The sequence below is a fragment of the Ovis canadensis genome, chromosome 5 (genome assembly GCF_042477335.2).
Source record: "Ovis canadensis isolate MfBH-ARS-UI-01 breed Bighorn chromosome 5, ARS-UI_OviCan_v2, whole genome shotgun sequence".
NCBI lineage: Eukaryota > Metazoa > Chordata > Mammalia > Artiodactyla > Bovidae > Ovis > Ovis canadensis.
Window position 1 is genome coordinate 55,433,757 of NC_091249.1, and position 21,064 is coordinate 55,454,820.

The window sequence follows — 21,064 nt, forward strand, 5'->3', positions numbered from 1 at the left end:
ATAGAAAAATCACCTTCCACTCCCCTGGTTTAAGGAGAGCCAAATTGCTACAGCCTTGATCTGAAGTCCTGACTCAAAGTGAAGAAGGGGGACTTCCCTGGTCGTCCAGTGGTTAAGAATATACCTTCCATTGTAGGGGGGTGTGGGTTCCATCCCCGGTCAGGGAACTAGGATCCCACATGTCTCAGAGCAACTGAGCCCACATCCTTCAACCAGAGAGAAGCCTGCACACGCAACTAAGACCCAACGCAGTTAATAATAAATAAACTTAAAAATAATGATAATAAAGTCGAGAAGGAGCACTCCACAGGAAGCTTATGCCCTAAATTTCAGGAGACCCACCGACACTATTAGCCCTATTCAGGCCCCAAGTCTATTCAAGAGTCTTACACCCCTACCCCTTGTCTCTCTCTTACCCAATCAGCGTCTGGCATCTGTTTTCTTCAGCCAATTACCTTCTGCAGGAGTTCTATCCGTTTGTCTTCTCCTTGTTCATCAGTGGGCGGTGCCTTTGTCCTGAGCCCAACCGCGCTAGAGTCGCCTGCCACTATCTTCTGTGACGGCAAGAGGGCGGGCCGGGTAGATTTATAAGAAACCAGCCGGGTGTCTGGAAACCTAGGTCGCAGCCCAAGAGGGCTGAGGACATGTACGGGAAGAAAGCTGGCACCCAGGAGACTTATCCTCCGAAATGTTGAAGCCGCACGGGTGCTTTCCGCCGCTGCGGCAGGGGGCGCGGCGGAACACACAGCGCCGGTCGCGGGGAGACATTGTGTTGCAGATGCTGAAGCAGCCCCTGTCCAGGGACGCCGTGGTGATACTGCACGTGGTGAAGCGGGATCTTTTAAACCAGATGGCGCGCGAGGTGACCCGACTAAGTCAGGAGGGTGCGGACCTACGAGGCGAGCGCCGGGCAACCGGAACTGCTGAGATCGGCTCCACCCTCTGGTCGCTCCTGTCCTGGAGAGTTGCTTCGTGCCCTCACCACCTCCTTCCTGACGCGTGGCGGGCAGGTGGCCCGCGCGCTGCCCGCGCTAGTCCGAAGGAGTGGGCTCCTCTCGGGGTCCCCCTAGGACAGGCCCCGTTGCCAAGTGCTTGCGAAAAATCGTGGATTTACAGACATAGCTAGCTTGTCATCCAGGCTGTAGCAGAGATACGTGCTCCTAGATCTTTGGTGTGTTGCTGAAGAAATGAAGGTGTTTCCAGAGTAAATACCAGGAAAGGAAGGAATACTGGAAAATCAGGCAAAAATGTCATGGACTCGGGAAAAGTTCCAAGCAAACGTGAGGTTAGAACCCAGGCACCTGGACCAACCTTATACCTCACCACGCAATGAAGATGGAAATAAAGAGAAAATCTGAACTTGTCGTTTTATAAGCTGCTTTGTGGGGTGGATGTGATGGGTGAGGAAAGCTCAGATAAAGACAGGGTTCCTGTAAGTAGAAGAAATGTCCTGTCTCCTCCTCTCCATCCCTAGAGGGGCTCCCTCTAGTTATCTTCATCTCTCTTAGTTATCTTCATCCACTGTACCAGGATGAGCTGTTGCACTTGTGTATTCAAACGTAGATGAGGGATGAAGAAGCCAGAATGGCAAGTAGAGGGTGCTGATAAAACACTAGCCATCCAAGTCAAGCTTACTAGCAGAAGAGGAGCCTAAAATTAGGACGGAAGGGTAAGGAAGAGTCTTTCCCCACCCCTAGACAGGCCCCCTGCATGTTTCTACTGTTTCCTGGCAAGCTAGGACTCCATTTAGAATTCCCTTTTGCTTTTCTCTCATCCTACTTCACATCATGGGTTTATTCTTTCTCTCTCATCTCTGTCCTCTTATTCCTATTTTTTCCCTCCACTTACTGTCACTTCTGTTTTACTTCAAATTACTCATTTTCCTTCCTTTCTGGTGCTCAATTTATTCTTGCCCCCCTTTTCTTTCTGTCTTCTCACCTTTTCCTTGTCTGTCTTTCATCTATTTTCTCTGTACCTAGAAAGTTTTACATTTGGGCTGAAAATGTAAAGCCCTATTTATCTAAAAGGCCTGGTGAGTGAGGAAGAGAGGTAACCAGGAGTAAAATAATGTGAAAAGTGTGTTTGGTAGGTGAGGATATGTGTTGAGAAAAAATTTAGTTGTGAGGCCTGTCTCTGTTTATTCGAAACCTTGCCCTGGGGTGTACAGACACCCAGCATGATGTCTAAAACAAAATGCTTGCTCCTCAGCCATCTCCACCAAGAAAACCCAAGTCTGGCTACAGCATCTGTTGAGATGACTATTTCAAGATAATTAGTTAAAGTCTTCATATTCTGAAGACATTAATTTCAGACTAGAAAGCAAAACTGAGCTCCTGGTGAGCACTAGAGAAAGCAAATAGGATCCGAAAGCTGCTTGGCAGCAAGAAGTGAATGGTGTTCAAGTAGCATACATGAAAATTTTTGGAAACAAATTAGGTGGTTCACATCTCCACTGAGACTTAAAAATAAGTGTATATTTTCTTGATACACTCTAAGATCATGTCAACAGAATGAACAATGACATGGGTGGGGGGCTGTTGCTCATGGGGAATGGCTTCTAGCAAACGTTCCCTTGCCATGTATCCCACTGTAGTACAACATGGAGAGAGCAGGAGAGATGGCAGAGCACTGTGGGAGGCTTTTTAGAAGTTATTATAAGACTCTGTTTGTAACCTGAGCATCTAGACCTACTGAGTCCCTTTTGTTTTTCCATCGTTAAGTCATGTTCAACACTTTGCGACCCTATGGACAGTAGCCTGCCAGGCTCCTCTGTCCATGGGGTTTTCCAGGCAAGAATACTGGAATGGGTTGCTATTTCCTTCTCCAGTGGATCTTCCAGACTCAGAGATCAAACATGCATCTCCCTCATCTCCTGCATTAACAGGTGGATTCTTTACCAATGAACCACCAGGGAAGCCCACTGAGTCCCCTACTTCCTGCCTACACCATATACTGGGACCTAGGAGATAGCAGATGTGATAGTAGTGAGTCCTCCAGGATCTCCCAAGCCATTAGTAGCTGAAGGTCTGGGCCTTGCTGATATATTAAAGCTCAGTTTATCTTGGAAGAATCTTGTCTAAGGGGTAGGCAGGATACGGGAAAGAAATGTAGAAGGAGAGCAGAGAGACAACTGGGAAACTTGAGGGAAGGACCCTAAGGCATTAAGGAGACAAAGTTCCAAGGAGACAAAGTTCCAAGAAAGATCAGAATGAAAAGACCCCCTCTAAATTGAATGACTCTGACCCTTCATTATTGTTCCATCCTCCACCCCATAAGTCCTACCCTGACCTATGCTGGCACCACCTCCTCCTTAGCCTGCCCCCAATTCTTGCTCTGCCAATCAGTTCCACTTAACCCAGCTCCCTACAACAAGGTAAGAAGACCCCATAAGTCCCATGGCATTGTTATCTTGTATTTGTGTATCTACTTCTAGGAGGTCAAACAGCAAGAATGCAGCCCCATGAAGCTAGAACCAAAGCCATAAAGAATTTAAATACAAAAATAAAACTAAGTCAGTGCTTTTTCATTACAATTATACCCTATCAATCATAGACAATGTCAGTGATAAAACACTTCTCCGAGGTAAAATCTCCTAATAGTCTAAATTCTAAATAACTGTAGCTTTACAGTTCAGTTTGTCTATCTCAAGATCCTTATGCATCAAGCTTTTGAGTTGCTCAGTCATGTCCAACTCTTTTGTGACCCCATGGACTGTAGCCTGCCAGTCTCCTCTGTCCATGGGATTTCCCAGGCGAGGATACTGGAGTGGGTTGCCATTTCCTTCTCCAGGGGATCTTCCTGACCTGTGCCTCCTGTATTGGCAGGCAGATTCCTTACCACTGAGCCTCCAGGACTTCAAGTAGCACATTCTTATTTGTCCTTTAATAAACATATTGGGCTTCCCAGGTGGTGCTAGTGGTTAAGAACCCACCTGCCAATGCAGAATTTAGCCAAATAACTTTAAAGCTTTTCTTAATCCTGCCCAGACAGTCCTAAAAAATGTCTCTTCTTGCTACCTGGTAACATTTCAGCTTCTCTCAGAAGGTATTCTAGGTATTTCAAGTATCTTGCTCTAACACCACCTCTCTTTCTAGTTCACTCCTGGTCCACTCTTGACCCTACTGGAACTCCAGCCAACACCTGTCACTGACGCACTCCACCTCTCTCCTCCCTCTTCTCTTTGCCCAGCTTCCAGTCCAGGTTCTACCATTGTAGCCATTCCCTGGGCACACACCCTTATGTCCCTGTCCCCTTTCCTTCAGACCTAATCATTTGGCAAGAAGCCTTTGCTGTTGTCCTTGTAGCATTTATATGGAAATATGAGACCAGCCCTTTCCTGGGCACAACAGCTTGCCACTTCCCTACACCTCCATCCCAGCCATGTCCATCTTTTCTATCACCAATTTTCTCACAACTTTAGGGATTCTTAAGCTGAGATTCCAGTGGAGAGAATTTAGATACCTATGAGTTTTAAAGGGAAACAATTTATATATCTATCTATCTTCAAAAAACTCTGGCTAAAATCGAGCCTCTCCTTCCATTAACAAAGGAGACAGCAAACCACAGTAGTATTAGTAGGACCTACTGTCATGCGTAAAAATCAAAGATACTTTCATACCACATTACAGTTGCAGGTATTTCAGAATGTCATTTATACTTATCATTAACTCAAAATGCTCTGTATCTTGTTATTTAATGTGTTAATAAATAAGCACACATATTACTATAGCACAAATTAATTTTAGTATTTTTATAACAATTTCAACATAATTAGTTTCCTTTGTAACCCCATGTACTTTGTCTTATGTATTTAAAAACAATGTGAGGGAACTTTCTTGACATGATCAAAGGCATATATGAAAATCCCACAACTAAGAACATGGCCAATGCAGAAAGACTGAAAACCTTCCCGGTTAAATCAGAAACAAGACAAAATGTCCATTCTCACCATTACTATTCAATATTGCACTAAAAATTCTTGCCAAAGCAATTAGGCAAGACAGAGAAATAGAAAGCATCCAAATTGGAAAGGAAAAAAGTAAAGCTTGCTGTCATTACATATGACATGATCCTGTATGTTAAAAATCACACACACACACACACACACACACACACACACACACACTACTAGAGCTAATAAACAAGTTTAGTTTGGCAAAAGTGTAGAATACAAGATCAAAACACACAATATTCAGTTGCATTTCTGTATACCAGCAATACCATTTACAATAACCCCCAAAGGATAAAATACCTTTATATAAATTTAACTAGAAAGGTGAAAGACTTTTTACATTGAAAACTATAAAACATTGCTGAAACAAATTAAAGGCTTAAATAAATGGTATGATACCCCATATTCATTGCCTGGAACACAATATTGTTAAGAGTCAAAACCACCCATAGTGATGTAATCTGTAACAAAATTTCTGTGTGTGTGTGTTTTTTTTTTTTCAGAAATAGAAAAGCCAGCTCTCAAATGCATCTATAATAATAAGGGCCCTTGAATAGCCTCAACACTCTTGAAGAAAAAGAACAAAATTGAAGGACTCATACTCTCTGATTTCAAAACTTATTACAAAAATATAATAAAGGTTATCAAAAGCAGAGTGGTACTAGAATAAAGGAAGACATATAGACTGCTGGAACGGAACTGAGACACCAGAAATAAGCCCATCGACCTAGGGTCAATGAATTTTGAACCATGGGGAAAGAATAGTCTCTTAAACAAATGGTATTAATACAGCTAGACATCCACATACAGAGAATGAAGTTGGATCCCCTACCTCATACACACCAAAATTAACTTAAAATAGATCAACAACCTAAATATGAGATAAAATAATGAAACTATTAGGAAAAAACTAGGGATAAATCTTTATGACCTCAGATTTGGCAGTGGATTCTCAGGGTACCAAAAGCATGAGCAACAAAAGAACAGAAAAATTACATATAATCAAAATGAAAAAATTTGTGCATCAGGAACATTATGAAGAATGAAAAGACATGGCTTCCCTGGTGGTCCAGTGGTTAAGAATCCACCTTGTAATTCAGGGGACACTAGTTTGATTCTTGGTCTGGAAAGATCCTATGCCGTGTAGCAACTAGGCCCAGGTGCCACAACTGCTGAGCCCACACTCTGGAGACTGTGAACTGCAACTACGGACCTCACACACTGCAGCTATTGAAACCTGTGTACCTAGAGCTTGTGCTCAGCAATAAGAGAAGCCATGGCAATGAGAAGTCCACGAACCACAATGAAGAATAGTTCTTGCTCACCACAACTAGAGAAAGCCCATGTGCAGAAAATAAACAAATCTTTTTTAAAAAAATGAAAAGACAACCTACAGAATGAAAAAAAAAAAAAACTTGCAAGTCATATAGATAATAAAGGTCTAGTATCCAGAATATACAAAGAACTCTTACAACTGAATAACAAAAAGACAAACAACTCAGTTTTTTAAATGGGCAAAAGAATACACATTTCTCCAAAGAAGACACAGTAGTGAAACACAAGCACATGAAAATATATTAATCTTTAAAAGTCACTCAGTGGTGTCTGCCTCTTTGCAATCTGACTACAGTCTGTGGAATTCTCCAGGCCAGAATACTAGAGTAGGTAGCCTTTCTTTTTTCCAGGGGATCTTCCCAACCCAGGGGTTGAACCCAGGTCTCCCACACTGCAGGTGGATTCTTTACCAGCTGAGCTACCAGAGAAGCCTGAAAATATTGGATTGGGTAGCCTATCCCTTCTCCAGCAGATCTTCCCAACCCAGGAATCAAATCAGGGCCTCCTGCATCACAGACAGAGTCTTTACCATCTGAGTTACCAGGGAAGCCTATATTAAGCTTTATGGAAATGCAAATCAAAACCATAGGAAGAACCACTTCATACCCGAGTGGCCATACTTTTTTAAAATGGCAAGGGGGAAATAGGAGAAATTGGAACCCTCATATGTGGCCATTGGGAATGTAAATTGTTCAGCAACTGTGGAAAATAGATTCCCATGACCCAAACAGAATTACCAATGACTCAGAAATTCTATTCCTAGTTATTTAGCCAAAGAGTTGAAAATAAGTACTTAAGCACAAGTACACACACGTTTATGGGAACACATTCACAATGGCAAACATTGCTCAAATGTCTGTCAGTGGACAAATTGTGATATATCCATACAATGAAATATTATTCAGCCATAAAAAGGAATGAAGTACTGATATATGCTTCAATGTGGGTGCATACTTCCTTCGTGTGTGTGCTCAGTGAAAGAAGCCCTGCATAAAAGATCATATAGACTATGATCATATATAAATACCATTTATATGAAATAGTCAGAAGAGAAAAATTCACAGAGATATAAAGCAGACTGGTGATTGCCAGGGGCTAGATGAAGGGAGGAATAGGGAATGCTGAGGACTGAATTGCGCAATCCCAAATTTACATGTTGAACCCCTACTCCCCAATGTGATGATATTTTAAGATGGGGCCTTTGGGAGCTAATGAGATTTAGATAAGACCATAAGAGTGGGCCCTCAGAAGCATAAGAACATAAATTATTATTCCACCCAGTCTTCAGTGTTTTATTACAACTGACTAAAGCCCAAGCTGACTGAAACAGAGTAACTGCTTAACAGGTACAAGGTGTCTTTTTGGAACTTAAACAGAGATAGTGATTGTACAACATTGTGAATGTATTAAATGCTACTTTGAATAGTTAATTTTATGTTATTTCTATTTCTTTTCAGTTTTTTTTTTAAAAAACAAACCCACGGGAAGTAGACCTCACCACATGGCCAGAGAGGTCCAAAGAAACGCTGAGGAGAGAAACAACACTGGATCGTTGCCATCAATACAACACACCATGTGATGTCTGTTTTCAAATAAATCGAAACCTTGATTCTGTGGTCTCCTGCAGCTAGCATTCCATGCTGCTGACCCCCTTCAAGGCAGAACACCTCCCAAAGGGCATCAGTATGTCCTGTCACCACCTCCAGTCTCTCCTCCAACCTCACCAGAACCCTGACCCACTGGGTTCTCAGCTTACTCCCCTTGGCAGCACTGGACTTCCGATCACTGTTTTTCTCCTCTACCTTCTTTCTCCACGTGGCTTCTGCAAACCACAGTCTTCTCTTTTTCTTTCTCACTGGCCATTCTTTCTCAGCCTTCTATGCAGCTTCCTCTTCTTTCTCAACTTACTGGAATGTCCCAGGGCTCAGTCTTGGGCCTCACTTTCCAAGTGAGCTCATTCTATTTTATGGCTTTTTTTTTTTCTTTTGCCCTTTGCATATGCAGTATCTTGGTTCCCTGACCAGGGATCCAACCCGTGTTCCCCGAAGTGGGAGCACATAGTCCTAACCGCTGGACTGCCAGGGAATTCCCTGTTTTATGGCAGGGATACAGATAAGTACAGTTTATTAGCTAATGAGTTTCCACTTTTATATCTCCCACAGTACTTCAGATGCTTGTATCTATCTGCTGCTTGACACCTCTAACAGGCATCTTAAACTTGAAGATCGAAAACCATACTCTCTCTCCACAGTCTGCCTCCTCCCTGGCTTTCCTATTGGCCAATTAATGGCAACCCACTCCAGCATTCTTGCCTGGAGAATCACACGGACAGATGAGCCTGGTGGGCTGCCGTCTATGGGGTCGCACAGAGTCTGGACATGACTGAAGCGACTTACCAGCAGCAGCAGCAGCAAACACCTCTTAATACATGCCACTTCTTTCCTTCTCATGCATCAACAAATCTTATTGACTCCACCTTCAAAATAGATCCAGAATTTGACTGTCTATCACCATCTGGCCTGCTGCCCCATGGTCTGTCAAAGGGAGCTTGCAGTAGCCTCAACTGTTCTCTCTGCTTCATTCTTGTGCTCTCCCATCTACTCTCCATGCAGGCCATATCTTACCAACCTCAGCTCTCCTCTTCACTCAGTGTCAATACACAGGCTGGACCCAGTCCCTGCCACGCTGTCTGTTTTGTATTCTTTGCTGGACTTTGCATCTGCTCTTCTCTCTCCCCACAGATATTCTACCTGGTCATTCACCGACAGTCTACTCAAAAGCCACATCCTGAAAGATCTTCTGAACCACCTACCTCTCCCCCTGCCCTTCTTTCTCTATTTTTCTTCACAGTACTTATTACTCCCCCACATATAATTATTTTGTTTACTTTCCATCTTTCTTTGCTGGAATGTGAGCTTCTGAAGCACAGATAAATATTTTGTTTTCTTCTCTGCTACATCCACGGTCCTTACCCCCCAGGCTCTCAGGACTTTCTGGGTGAGCTAGAAGGAACGAAGGCTGATTAAGCACGTTGAGGAAAATTCAGCTAGCTCACTGGGGCACACGAGAGACTGTGAGGTAAGATCAGACTGGCCAGAAGTTCCTAAAGGCCAAGTAGACCACCAGAGAAATTAGAATATTATTTTCAGGGTTGTGGAAAACGTCCCTCCCCTTCTCCCAGTGCTTATGTCCTCCCTTCAGTGAAGGCTCTAATGTGAAAGAAAAGATTATCTAAAACTTGGAAATAGAAAAAGATATTATTAGTGACAAAAATTTCCCACTTTGACCAAAATTTAGTCAGGCTCTCCTCTGAGCCCTCTTTTCAACTAAACCTTGATCTTGGGCTTCCATGCTCTGCCTTGTATGGTCTAATTTTAATAAGAATCCTTCTAGGGTACTAGTGAGAATCCCCTTACCTTTAATATCTGATTACCCCCCACAGCTAAACAAATTCCTCATCCCCCTCCCCATCTTCCAGGTAATATATGATGACCCTGGCCTGCCTTCAGCAGAAATATTATTAAGTCAGTTTAGCAAGAATCTCTCTACTCTTGATGTCTCCTCATAGCCATTTTCCATCCACCAATCCCACCCTGCTCCTTAGCTATAAATCTCCACTTTTCCTTGCTGTATTTGGAATTGAGCCCAGTTCTATCATATAAGGTCTCTTTTCTCCTACTACAATAGTTCTTGGATAAAATGTGTTCTTACAGCTTTCACTGCTGTTCAGCTTTGTTTCTCTTGGACACAAGGTATCCTTACAGTGGAGTGCTTGGCATTGCCTAGCACTTCTTTTGGGGATTATCTGAGTCCATGTGCACCTTTGACTGGCTTCTATTGACTATTTTAGAGTTCTGTATGGGTAGAAATTAACCCATAGAAAATCGACAGTGATGCAAAGGGTTTCTGTGTGGGAGCAAAGCTAAAGATTCTTATGTATCAAAATACAAATAAAATTTGTGAAAAGTGGCACCTGGTTTATTTCTGGTAGAAAAAAACAACCCCAGAGTAGAAAGCACACCTTAAATATCATACCCTTGATAAATTAACCCATCTCACATCTGTTAGCAATCTCTTTTCAAATTCCCTTGTCTGACTATTAAAAAAAAAATCTCTTCAAAATCTCCTTTGAATTGGTTATAACATCACACCCTCATTAATGAGTTGAGTAAAATCTTTATACGTGCATCACATATATTTGCATGGGAATCATGAGTTTTACTTTTTGAAAATTATTTTTAGAAAAAGGCAGTGAGATCTTACTTGACAATCACAGTCTAAAAATAGACCTCCACCATGTCATTGCTCTGCTCTCCTTTTGTTCTCACAGCCTGTATGTTCCTTTGGGCTGACTATCCCCTTCACTAGCAGTCAGTTTGCCAGGGTAGGGACCTCCTCCTTGTTCACGGCTGTATCAATTTCCAACAAAGGACCATCTAGTCAAAGCTATGGTTTTTCCAGTAGTCATGTATGGATGTGAAGGTTGGAATATAAGGAAAGCTAAGCGCAGAATTCATGCTTTTGAACTGTGATGTTGGAGAAGACTCTTGAGAGCCCCTTGACTGCAAGGAGATCAAACCTAAAGGAAATCAATCCTGAATATTCATTGGAAGGACTGATGCTGAAGCTGAAGCTCCAATACTTTGCGACCTGATGCAAAGAACTGACTGATTAGAAAAGACCCAGATGAAGGCAGGAGAAGGGGACGACAGAGGACGAGATGGTTGGATGGCATTACCAACTCAATGTACACGAGTTCGAGCAAGCTGCAGGAGATAGTGAAGGACAGGGAAGGAAGCCTGGCCGTGCTGCAATCCACAGGGCCACAAATAGTGGGACAGGACTAATCGACTGAACAGCAAAAACGTATCGATTAAGACTCAGTGAATAAAGTAATGAATGAGTGATTGAATGGTATGTACTCTGGAGCACAAGAAGTGGGACTTCCCAGCTGATGCTAAAGCACATTTGCTATCTTTGCACTCTTGTTAAATCTGCCCCCAGCCCTGAAATCTTTTCCAACTAGGTCTGGCTTTGGAATTTCATGTTTGTCTCTACAGCGTTCAGTTTTAGCAAAAATCCTGCTAAGTATGTTTAACGAGAATGCCCCATCCTTGATTTTTATCACTCAATATATAATGGGGTTCCTGGTCCTCCATCAGGCGATATCTAATACCCTGGTCTACCTTCAGCAAGAACCCAGTTAGATATCCTTTCGGACAGAATCCTTCCCTCCCCGCGCCCTTAGTAATTTTTCATCCACTGAATGCACCCTACCGCTCTCTGGCTATAAATCTCCAGTCTCGCTTGTTGTCCTCAGAATTAAATCCAATTTCACCTCTCCCACTGCAAGACCCTGGTGCAGTAGTAACCATACATATCTTGATTCCCACCCCCCGCACCACCCATTTAATAAAGTCTTCCTTACAGTGCTTTAAGGGGTGTCATGAATGAGCAATGTTTTTCTTTAACACTGATAGCCCCCCATTATCTCTAGCCAGGACTGGGTGACGTGGTAGAGGAGGAGGTGTGGATCTTAAAAGGCTGGGTATGCCAAAGACAATAAGGCAGAAAGCCCGAATAATTTTGAAACAACAACAGCAATCACTGTTGCTTTTTCTGTGGCAAGCTATTTCCATATGCTTTCCTTGTATTCACTCAACTAGCCAGTTTTCCCCAGCTAGAGCCAGGCATGTGCGGCGGGAGCCCGGGATCTGGCAGTGGCGGTCGCCCCTTGGGCAGAAACCTGGCACTTTCTTTCTGCTTTTGCTACTATAGTTTCCTTCCTTTGCTGGGTCGGATGTCACTAAACCCTTTGGTTTCCTAGCGGGATTGTCCTTGCTTCTTGACTCGATTTTCCTGCCAACCGGAGGGGCTAGGCAGTCGGCGGGAACTGCAAACCCGGCATTCTCCAAGAGCTCCTCCGCAGCCAGCCGCAGGCGCCCAGCGCAAGGTTCTCCTCCGCCCTAACCTGGTGGATCCGCCGACAGCCTGCCCAGTAAAGCAGAGCAACGCATCAGGCTGTCGCAGAAAGCAGGCCGTTCAGGAACACTTTCCTACCAGCGTGTCAGGATGGCCGAGTGGTCTAAGGCGCCAGACTCAAGGTGTCTACCTTCCGCAAGGGCATTCTGGTCTCCGAATGGAGGCGTGGGTTCGAATCCCACTTCTGACAGGCGCGTTTTTGCAACCTTTCGCGAACGTATCCAAGAGCATTTCCCGTTACGGCCGGTGGTTTGGTTTTGTTTTGTTTCTGAGACGGCGGCCATATTCAGACTTTACGTTGCTTCGGTTCTCCATTATCTGTTTTCTTCGGCTTTGCAGCGGCCGAGAGACTGGTCAGGTGGAAGAGGGAGGCTGTTTAAATACCGGAGGTTCAAACAACCGCATTCAGCAACCCAGTTTACGTCACATTTTTTACAGTTTGTCTAGCTTACTGTAGAGGGCTCTCTTATGTGTTCCCTGGTGGTCTAGTGGTTAGGATTCGGCGCTCTCACCGCCGCGGCCCGGGTTCGATTCCCGGTCAGGGAAAGTAACTTTTTTTTTCTTTCAACTTGACACCAAAAATACAATATTGGCTACCTTTCTGTTTAGGAGAACGTAATTACCAGAGGTGAGGATTATTCTGGTTAACGAGTGCCAGCTGTCTGTGAATCACTGTCCTATACCTACGATACCTTAATTAAGAAAGGAAGAACGGGGCAGACAGCACTAAATGATCTCAAAAGAAAACTCTGGTGCTGCCACAAGTGCCGGGTCTTCCAATGCCCAGGGTTAAAAAAAAAAAATCTCCCCGAATACTCAAAATTATTAAAATGACCGATGTCACCTAGAAGGGGCTCACTGCTCACGATGACTCAGGCAAGTTTCACTATAAAAAGGAGTCTGGAAATTCTTCCCACCCCCACACGTACCTTTTATTTTGAAAGTAAGCTGAAATAAGTAAAATAATGACACAACGAACACCGGTGTTCTTTCTACCTACATACGACATAGGTTAATATTTTGCCACATTTTCTCTTTCTCTCTAGACGTAATCAGAGCTTCCTCAGTCTCCCACCCGTTTGAAAGTTGCATACATTATTACACTACTCCATGTCACACCTGAGAAAAATCAACTTCAACTTGTCATCAGATGCCAGTCCACATTTGAATTTCCCCTAATTGTTCCCAAAATATCTTTTATAGCTGTTTTTTAAATTTTTTTATTCTAGAAATTTCCACTGCTCATTTTTCTATTGTGACTCCTGTGGAAAATAATCTATTTGAATAATAAAAACTCTTCAGCCACATTTAACTTCTATCTTCTTAGTATTTGTATAATATTTTGACCCTCTATGCTTAATTTGTTGTTTTTGAAAGTATTCATTTCTCCCTGGGTGTCTTTTCTAGACCTCCAGGCCAGGCTGTTAGGATATAGCGTACCTCCATATTAATTACAGCTTGGCTCACCAAACTACCTTGAACAAATAATTTTGCCTCTGCTTTTCTCTTTCTTAGCTGTTGGCTTTCTTTTTCTTTCTTTCTTTCTTTCTTTTTTGGTAATTCAGCCTTGTGTGAAGTATAGCATAGCAAATGATGACTAATGGTCAGGTTGAGCTGAGTGCAAGTCCTGACTGGACTTTTCAGAAGGCAAGCTGTCTATTCTCTCTAAGCTTTAGTTTTCTCATCTGTAAAGCTAGCCAATCAAAGGACAAATAAGAATGAAATTTCATCTAACCTTTAAGTTTCATTTTGAAATTTTCCCTCATCTTTAAAAGGAACTGGAAGGAACCTAAGTATATATATTTATGTTATATATGTGTGTGTGTGTATGTGTGTAAAGAATTTAAAAAAGCTGGGAAGACATATACTAAATGTAACATTTTCTATAAGTGGTAGGATTATGAATTTAAATTTTCTTTGTCCTAATGTCAGACATTTGCTGATTTTTCTACCATGAGTATATACAATTTATTAGTAGAGGAATAATACAATTTATTTGAAAAATTGCTCACATGTTACACAAAAATCAATTTTAAATGAGTCATAGATTTAAAGGTAACACTTAAAACTATAAAACTTTATAAGAAAACATAGGAGAAAACCTTTAAGACCTAGTGCTTAGTGAAAAGTTCTTAAAAATGACATGTAGGAAAATATTAAATTGGACCTCATCAAACTTAAAAACTTATTCTGCAAAAGGCCTTGTTAAGACGATGTAGAGACAAGCTACAAACAGAAAAAAAAATATTTGCAATCCACATCTCTGATAAAGGGCTCGTATCTAGGATGTATAGTGAACTCTCAAAACTCAATGATGAAAAAGGAAACAATCCAATTAGAAAATGAGCCAATGGCATGATAAGACATTGTTGTTGAAGACAAGACATTCAGTGTTGTTGAAGTGCAAATTAAAATCACGATGAGATATCACCACAAGGTTTTCAGAATAGCTAAAATAAAAGGCAGTGATAACAGCAAATGCTAGTGAGGATGACGAGAAACGAGATCACGTGTTCATGGCTAGCAGGAATGTAAATGCTACAGCCATTTAAGAAAGAGTCTAGCAATTTTTTTTTTACAGAACCAAACATGCAGTTACTATATGACCCAACAATTACATTCGTAGGCATTTATCCCAGAGCAATGAAAACTGATATTTACACAAAAACCTGTACACAAATGTTCAAAGCAGTTTATAACAGCCAAAAAACAGGAAGCAACTGAAATGCCCTTCAACAGGTGAATGGTTAAACACATGGTAGTACCACCAAGCCATAGAATGCTACTCAGCACTAAAAATAAATGAGCTACTGATGCAGGATATAACTTGGATATACCGCTGAGTGAAAACGTCAATATCAAAAGGTCACATACTTCTTGATTTCATTCACATAAAAATTATAGTGAATGAAAAATTATAGTGATAGAAAACAGATTACTGATTGATAGGACTTGGAGATGTTGGGAGGTAGGGAGTGGGGCAGAAGTGACTAAAGAGGCATAGCAAGAGGGAAATCTTTATGTTGGTGAAATAGTTCTGTATCTTGTTGTGGTTGTAGTTAGAAGAATAAGCACATGTGAAATAATAAAATACCTAGGAATAAACCTACCTAAGGTAACTCAATGGACCTGGGTTTGGGTGGACTCCAGGAGTTGGTGATGGACAGGGAGGCCTGGCGTGCTGCAGTTCATGGGGTCGCAAAGAGTTGGGCATGACTGAGCGACTGAACTGAACTGAACTGAAGGAGACAAAAGAGATGTATACAGAAAACTATAAGACACTGACGAAAAAAAAATAAAAGACAACATTAACAAATGGAAGATATATCATGCTCTTGGATCGGAAGAACCAATATTGTGAATATGACAATATTACAAAGCAATCTACAGATTTAAGGCAATCCTCATCAAATTGTCAGTGCCATTTTTTCAAAGAACTAGAACAAAAAAGGTCACAATTCGTATGGTAACATAAAAGACCCCAGAATAGCCAAAGCAATCTTAAGAAAGAAGAATGAAGCTGGAGGAATCAACCTTCCTTATTTCAGACTGTACTATAAAATTACCACAAGGGCTTCCCTTGTGGCTCAGCTGGTAAAAAATCCACCTGCAATGCGGGAGACCTGGGTTCACATCCCAGTATCTAGCCTGGAGAATTCCATGGACTACAGTCCATGGCGTCACAAAGAGTCAGACAGGACTGAGCGACTTTCACTTTCACAAAACTGCAGGCATCAAGACAGTATGCTGCTGCTGCTGCTGCTGCTGCTGCTGCTGCTGCTGCTGGTGCTGCTGCTGCTAAGTCGCTTCAGTTGTGTCCGACTCTGTGCGACCCCATAGACGGCAGCCCACCAGGCTTCCCCGTCCCTGGGATTCTCCAGGGAAGAACACTGGAGTGGGTTGCCATTTCCTTCTCCAATGCGTGAAAGTGAAGTCATTCAGTCATGTCCGACTCTTCGAGACCCCATGGACTGAAGCCTACCAGGCTCCTCTGCCCATGGGATTTTCCAGGCAAGAGGACTAGAGTGGGTTGCCATTGCCTTCTCCCAAGACAGTGTATGGTACTAACAAAGAAACAGAAATATAAACCAACGGAACAAGACAGAAAGCCCAGAGATAAACCTACACACCTATGAGCACCTTATCTTTGGCAAAGGAGGCAAGAATATAAAATGGAGAAAAGACAACCTCTTCAAGAAGTGGTGCTAGGAAAACTGGACAGCTACATGAAAAAGAATGAAATGAGAATACTCCCTAACACCACACAAAGATAAACTCAAAATTGATTAAAGACCTAAATGGCTTCCCAGGTGGCTCAATGAGTAAAGAATCTGCCTGCAGTTCAGAGGACGCAGGAGGTGTGGGTTTGATCCCTGGGTTGGGAAGATTCCCTGGAGAAGGGCATGGCAACTCACTCCAGTATTCTTGCCTGGAGAATCTCACAAACAGAGGAGCTTGGTGGGGTGCAGTCCATAAAGTCACAGAGAGTTAGACATGACTGACCAACTGAGCACACAAGGATACTATACAACTCTTAGAGGAAAGCATAGGCAGAACACATTTTAACATAAGTCACAGCAAGATCCTCTATGACCCACCTTCTAGAGTAATGAGAATAAACGGTAGGTAACTAAACTCAAAAGCTTTTAGATAGCCAAGGAAGCCATAAACAAGATGAAAAGAACCCCCAGAATGGGAGGAAATAATTGTGAATGAGCAACTGACAAAGGATTAATCTCCAAAATATGTAAGCAGTTCATGCAGCTCAACATGAGAAAAACAAACAACCCAAACAAAAAATGGGCAGAAGGCCTTAATAGATATTTGTCCAAAGAAGACATCCATAAACACATGCAAAAATGATCAACATAGCTTATTATTAGAGGAATGCAAATCAAAACTACAATGAAGTACTGCCTCCCACTGATCAGAATGGCTATCATCAAAAAATTTACAAATAGATAATCTTATGGGAATTCCCTTGTATGTTATTTATTGTGTTTCCCTTGTTGCTTTTAACATTTTATCTTTGTCTTTAATTTTTGTCAGTTTGATAACTGGGTGTGTGTGGGTTTATCCTGCCTGGGACTCTGCACTTTCTGGACTTCGTTGACTATTTCTTTTCCCATGGTGGGGAAATCTTCAGCTATCTTCTCTTCAAATATTTTCTCAAGACCTTTCTCTCTTCTCCTTCTGGGACCTTTGTAATGTGAATATTGGAGCCTTTAATGTTGTCCTAGAGTACAATTTTTTTTTCATTCTTTTTTCTATATTTTGTTTTGCAGCAGTGATTTCCACCATACTACCTTATAGGTTACTTGTCTATTCTCCTGCCTCAGTTATTGTGCTATTGAATCCTTCTAGTGTATTGTTCATCTCTGTTTATTCTTTACTTCTTCTAGGGTCTTTGATAAACATTTATGGCACCTTCTCCATTTTCCCCCCCAAGATCCTGGGTCATCTGCCCTATTATTTTGAATTCTTTTTCTGAAAGATTGCCTATCTCCACTTCATTTAGTTACTTTTCTGGGATTTTGTGCTGTTCTTTCATCTGGGAGATAGTTCTCTGCACTTTCATTTCGATTAACTTTCTGTGGTTGTGGTTTTCATTCTGGAGGCTGCGGGACTGTAGTTCTTCTTGCCTCTTCTGTCTGCCCTCTGGTGGATGAGGCTGATGAGAGGGACTGCTGTTGTTTAGTTGCTCAGTTGAGTCTGACTCTGTGACTACATGGACTGCAGCAGGCCAGGCTTCCCTGTCCTGCACCATCTCCCATACTGCTACTGCTACTGCTAAGTCACTTCAGTCGTGTCCGACTCTGTGCGACCCCATACACGGCAGCCTACCAGGCTCCCTCATCCTTGGGATTCTCCAGGCAAGAACACTGGAGTGGGTTGCCATTTCCTTCTCCAATGCATGAAAGTGGAAAGTGAAAATTGAAAGTGAAGTCGCTCAGTCATGTCTGACTCTGTGCGACGCCATGGACTGCAGCCCACCAGGCTCCGCCGTCCATGGGATTTTCCAGGCAAGAGTACTGGAGTGGAGTGCCATTGCCTTCTCCGACCATCTCCCATAGTTTGCTCAAACTCATGTCCATTGAGTCGGTGATGCCATCCAACCATCTCATCCTCTGTCAAGCCCTTCTCCTCCTGCCTTCAGTCTTTTCCAGTGACAGGGTCTTTTCTAATGAGTTGGCTCTTTGCATCAGGTGGCCAAAGTATTGGAGCTTCAGCTTCAGCATCAGTTCTGGTGCTGGGAAAAACTGAAACTTGTTCTGGTAGGCAGAGTCCTGCTCAGTAAAACTTTAATCCGATTATCTACTGATAGGTGGAGCTGCACTCTTCCTCTCTGTTAGTTGTTTAGCCTGAGGCTACGCAGCCCTGGCATCCACAGGAAACCTTCCATAAGACTGTTGTGGTCTAGTCGCTAAGTCGTGTCAGCTAAATATTGGAGGAATAGAAAATACTTCAGTATCAATATTTCCAACAAATATTCAGGGTTGACTTCCTTTAGGATTGACTGGTTTGATCTTCTTGCAGTCCAAGGGACTCTGAAGAGTCTTCTCCAGCACCAGAGTTATGGTACAACTCTCACATTTGTACATTACTACTAGAGAAACCATCGCTTTGATTATATGGACCTTTGTCGGTAAAGTGATGTCTCTGCTTTTTCATATGCTGTCTAGGTTTGTTAAAGCTTTTCTTCCAAGGAGCAAGTATCTTTTAATTTCTTGGCTGCAGTCACCATCCACAGTGATTTTGAACCCTAAGAAAATAAAGTCTGTCACTGTTTGCATTTTTTCCCCTTTATCATGAAGTGATGGGACCGGAAGCCATGATGTTAGTTTTTTGAATGCTGAGTTTTAAGCCAGCTTTTTCACTCTCTTTTTTCACCTTCATCAAGAGGCTCTTTAGTTCTTCTTCACTTTCTGCCATTAGGGTGGTATCATCTGCATTTCTGAGGCTGTTGATATTCTCCCAGCAATCTTTTTTTTAAATCAAAATACTGAGTTTATTTCACATGTAGATTTTTGTCTCCCCACCATTTCATCTGTCTGACCACCACTACTATTAATCCTATCATAACATTCCATACATACTTAAAACCAAGCAAAGGGTGGAATTGCATCTTTAAAAACTAAACAGGCATTTTGGACAACACATTCTTGGCAATGGAACTTGGACAACATTTATCAGACGTGATAGGGAAAGTTCTCATTCTGCATTACAAAAAGGACAGCCAGATATCAACTGTTACAGAAATGAAATAAGATGGAAAATTTTTAACAAACTGTTTAAACTATTTCCTTAAAGAGACTTCTTCCACTGCCAGAGATCTTGACTAGCCTCCTGGTCAGTCATCTGGAAACAATTCTTCACATAACTGATAAACTTGGCTTCGACTTTGGGAAGGAAACCACCTCTTTCTATATTTCCTTGCATTTTTGCTCTAATGTCTTCTGCAGAGCTGGGTCCTTGCAGTGTTTTAGGTGCTTTTTCCAGTTTTTTTTGAAGGATTCTTGACCTTTTGATCTTGGTGTTGACAGTTTTGAGTCTTTTCCATTCTGGTTCAACTTTTATGCATTTTTGGCTCGAGTATCTCATACCGATTTCTTTACTGGAGCTTTTTCAACTTCCTCATCAAAATTGTCATCATCATCATCTTCTTCATCTTCATCAGCAGCAAGCTTTACTTTTTTCTGGGGAATCTTGCTACCACAGAACACTTTGCAGATATACTTAGGCGTTTCACATCCTCCTTCTCTTCATCTTCTGACTGTGCATCTTCCTCCACAGCTACTAAGTCCTGGTCAGTCCTGGTCAGCACCAGCTGTCCACTGATATGCACAGTCCCTGAACCAGACTTCAACTGTAAGACCACAGGTGGTATAATTTCAAAGCCCCCAAGGGAAACTTGGCTATATAGACGTTTTCAAAGTCGCCAGTGTTACTTTAATTGGACTGCCTTCATAATTCATTGCCTCTGGTTCAACAATGCATAATTCATCCTTTGCTCCAGCCCCTAAACTGACCATTCTTAAAGATAACTGGTGCTCATTTTCATCATTATCCACCTTGAAGTGATAATCTCTGTCAGCCTTTAGTTCACAACTGAAAAGATAGTCTGGGGCCTCAGGGTGCTCATGTCCATCTCCACTGAATCCTCCATGGGTTGGCGACACTCATTTAAGTGGGAGAGAAGCTGGATGGAATTAAATGACTACTGTTCGAACAAGCAGTCATGCAGGATAGAATCACACCAGGTCCCAGCCATCTTGATTTCAACTTGTGATTCATTCTGCCTGGCATTTTCCATGATGTGATCTGCATATAAGTTAAATAAGCATGGTGACAATATACAGCCTTGACATACTCCTTTCCCAATTTTAAATGAGTCCATTGTTCCATATCCAATTCTAACTGTTGCTCCTTGACCTGCATACAGATTTCTCAGGAACCAGGTAAAGTAGTCTGGTATTTCCATCTCTTTAAGTATTTTCCACAGTTTGTTGTGATCTACACAGTCAAAAGCTTTAGCGTAGTCAATGAAGAAGAAGTAGATGTTTTTTTTGGAACTCTTGCTTTTTCTATGATTCAATGGATATTGGAAATTTGATCTCTGTTTCCTCTGCCCTTTCTAAATCCAGATTGAACATCTAGGAGTTCATGGTTCATGTACTGTTGAAGCCTAGCTTGAAGGATTTTGAGCATTACCTTGCTAGCATGTGAGATGAGCCCAATTGTATGGTAGTTTGAACATTCTTTGACATTGCCCTTCTTTGGGATTGGATGAAAATT

General features: G+C 42.1%; 2 non-coding genes and 1 pseudogene across 2 annotated transcripts; 2 read left to right on the top strand and 1 right to left on the bottom strand.

Moving 5' to 3' along the window:
- Positions 1–12,352: 12,352 nt before the first annotated feature.
- On the top strand, positions 12,353–12,458 carry TRNAL-CAA (transfer RNA leucine (anticodon CAA)). Its single transcript has 2 exons — positions 12,353–12,390; positions 12,413–12,458. It is a non-coding gene; the product is annotated as a tRNA-Leu (tRNA).
- A 284-nt stretch (positions 12,459–12,742) lies between these two features.
- On the top strand, positions 12,743–12,814 carry TRNAE-CUC (transfer RNA glutamic acid (anticodon CUC)). Its single transcript has one exon. It is a non-coding gene; the product is annotated as a tRNA-Glu (tRNA).
- A 6,703-nt stretch (positions 12,815–19,517) lies between these two features.
- On the bottom strand, positions 19,518–20,435 carry LOC138441812 (nucleophosmin-like; annotated as a pseudogene).
- Positions 20,436–21,064: the final 629 nt, after the last annotated feature.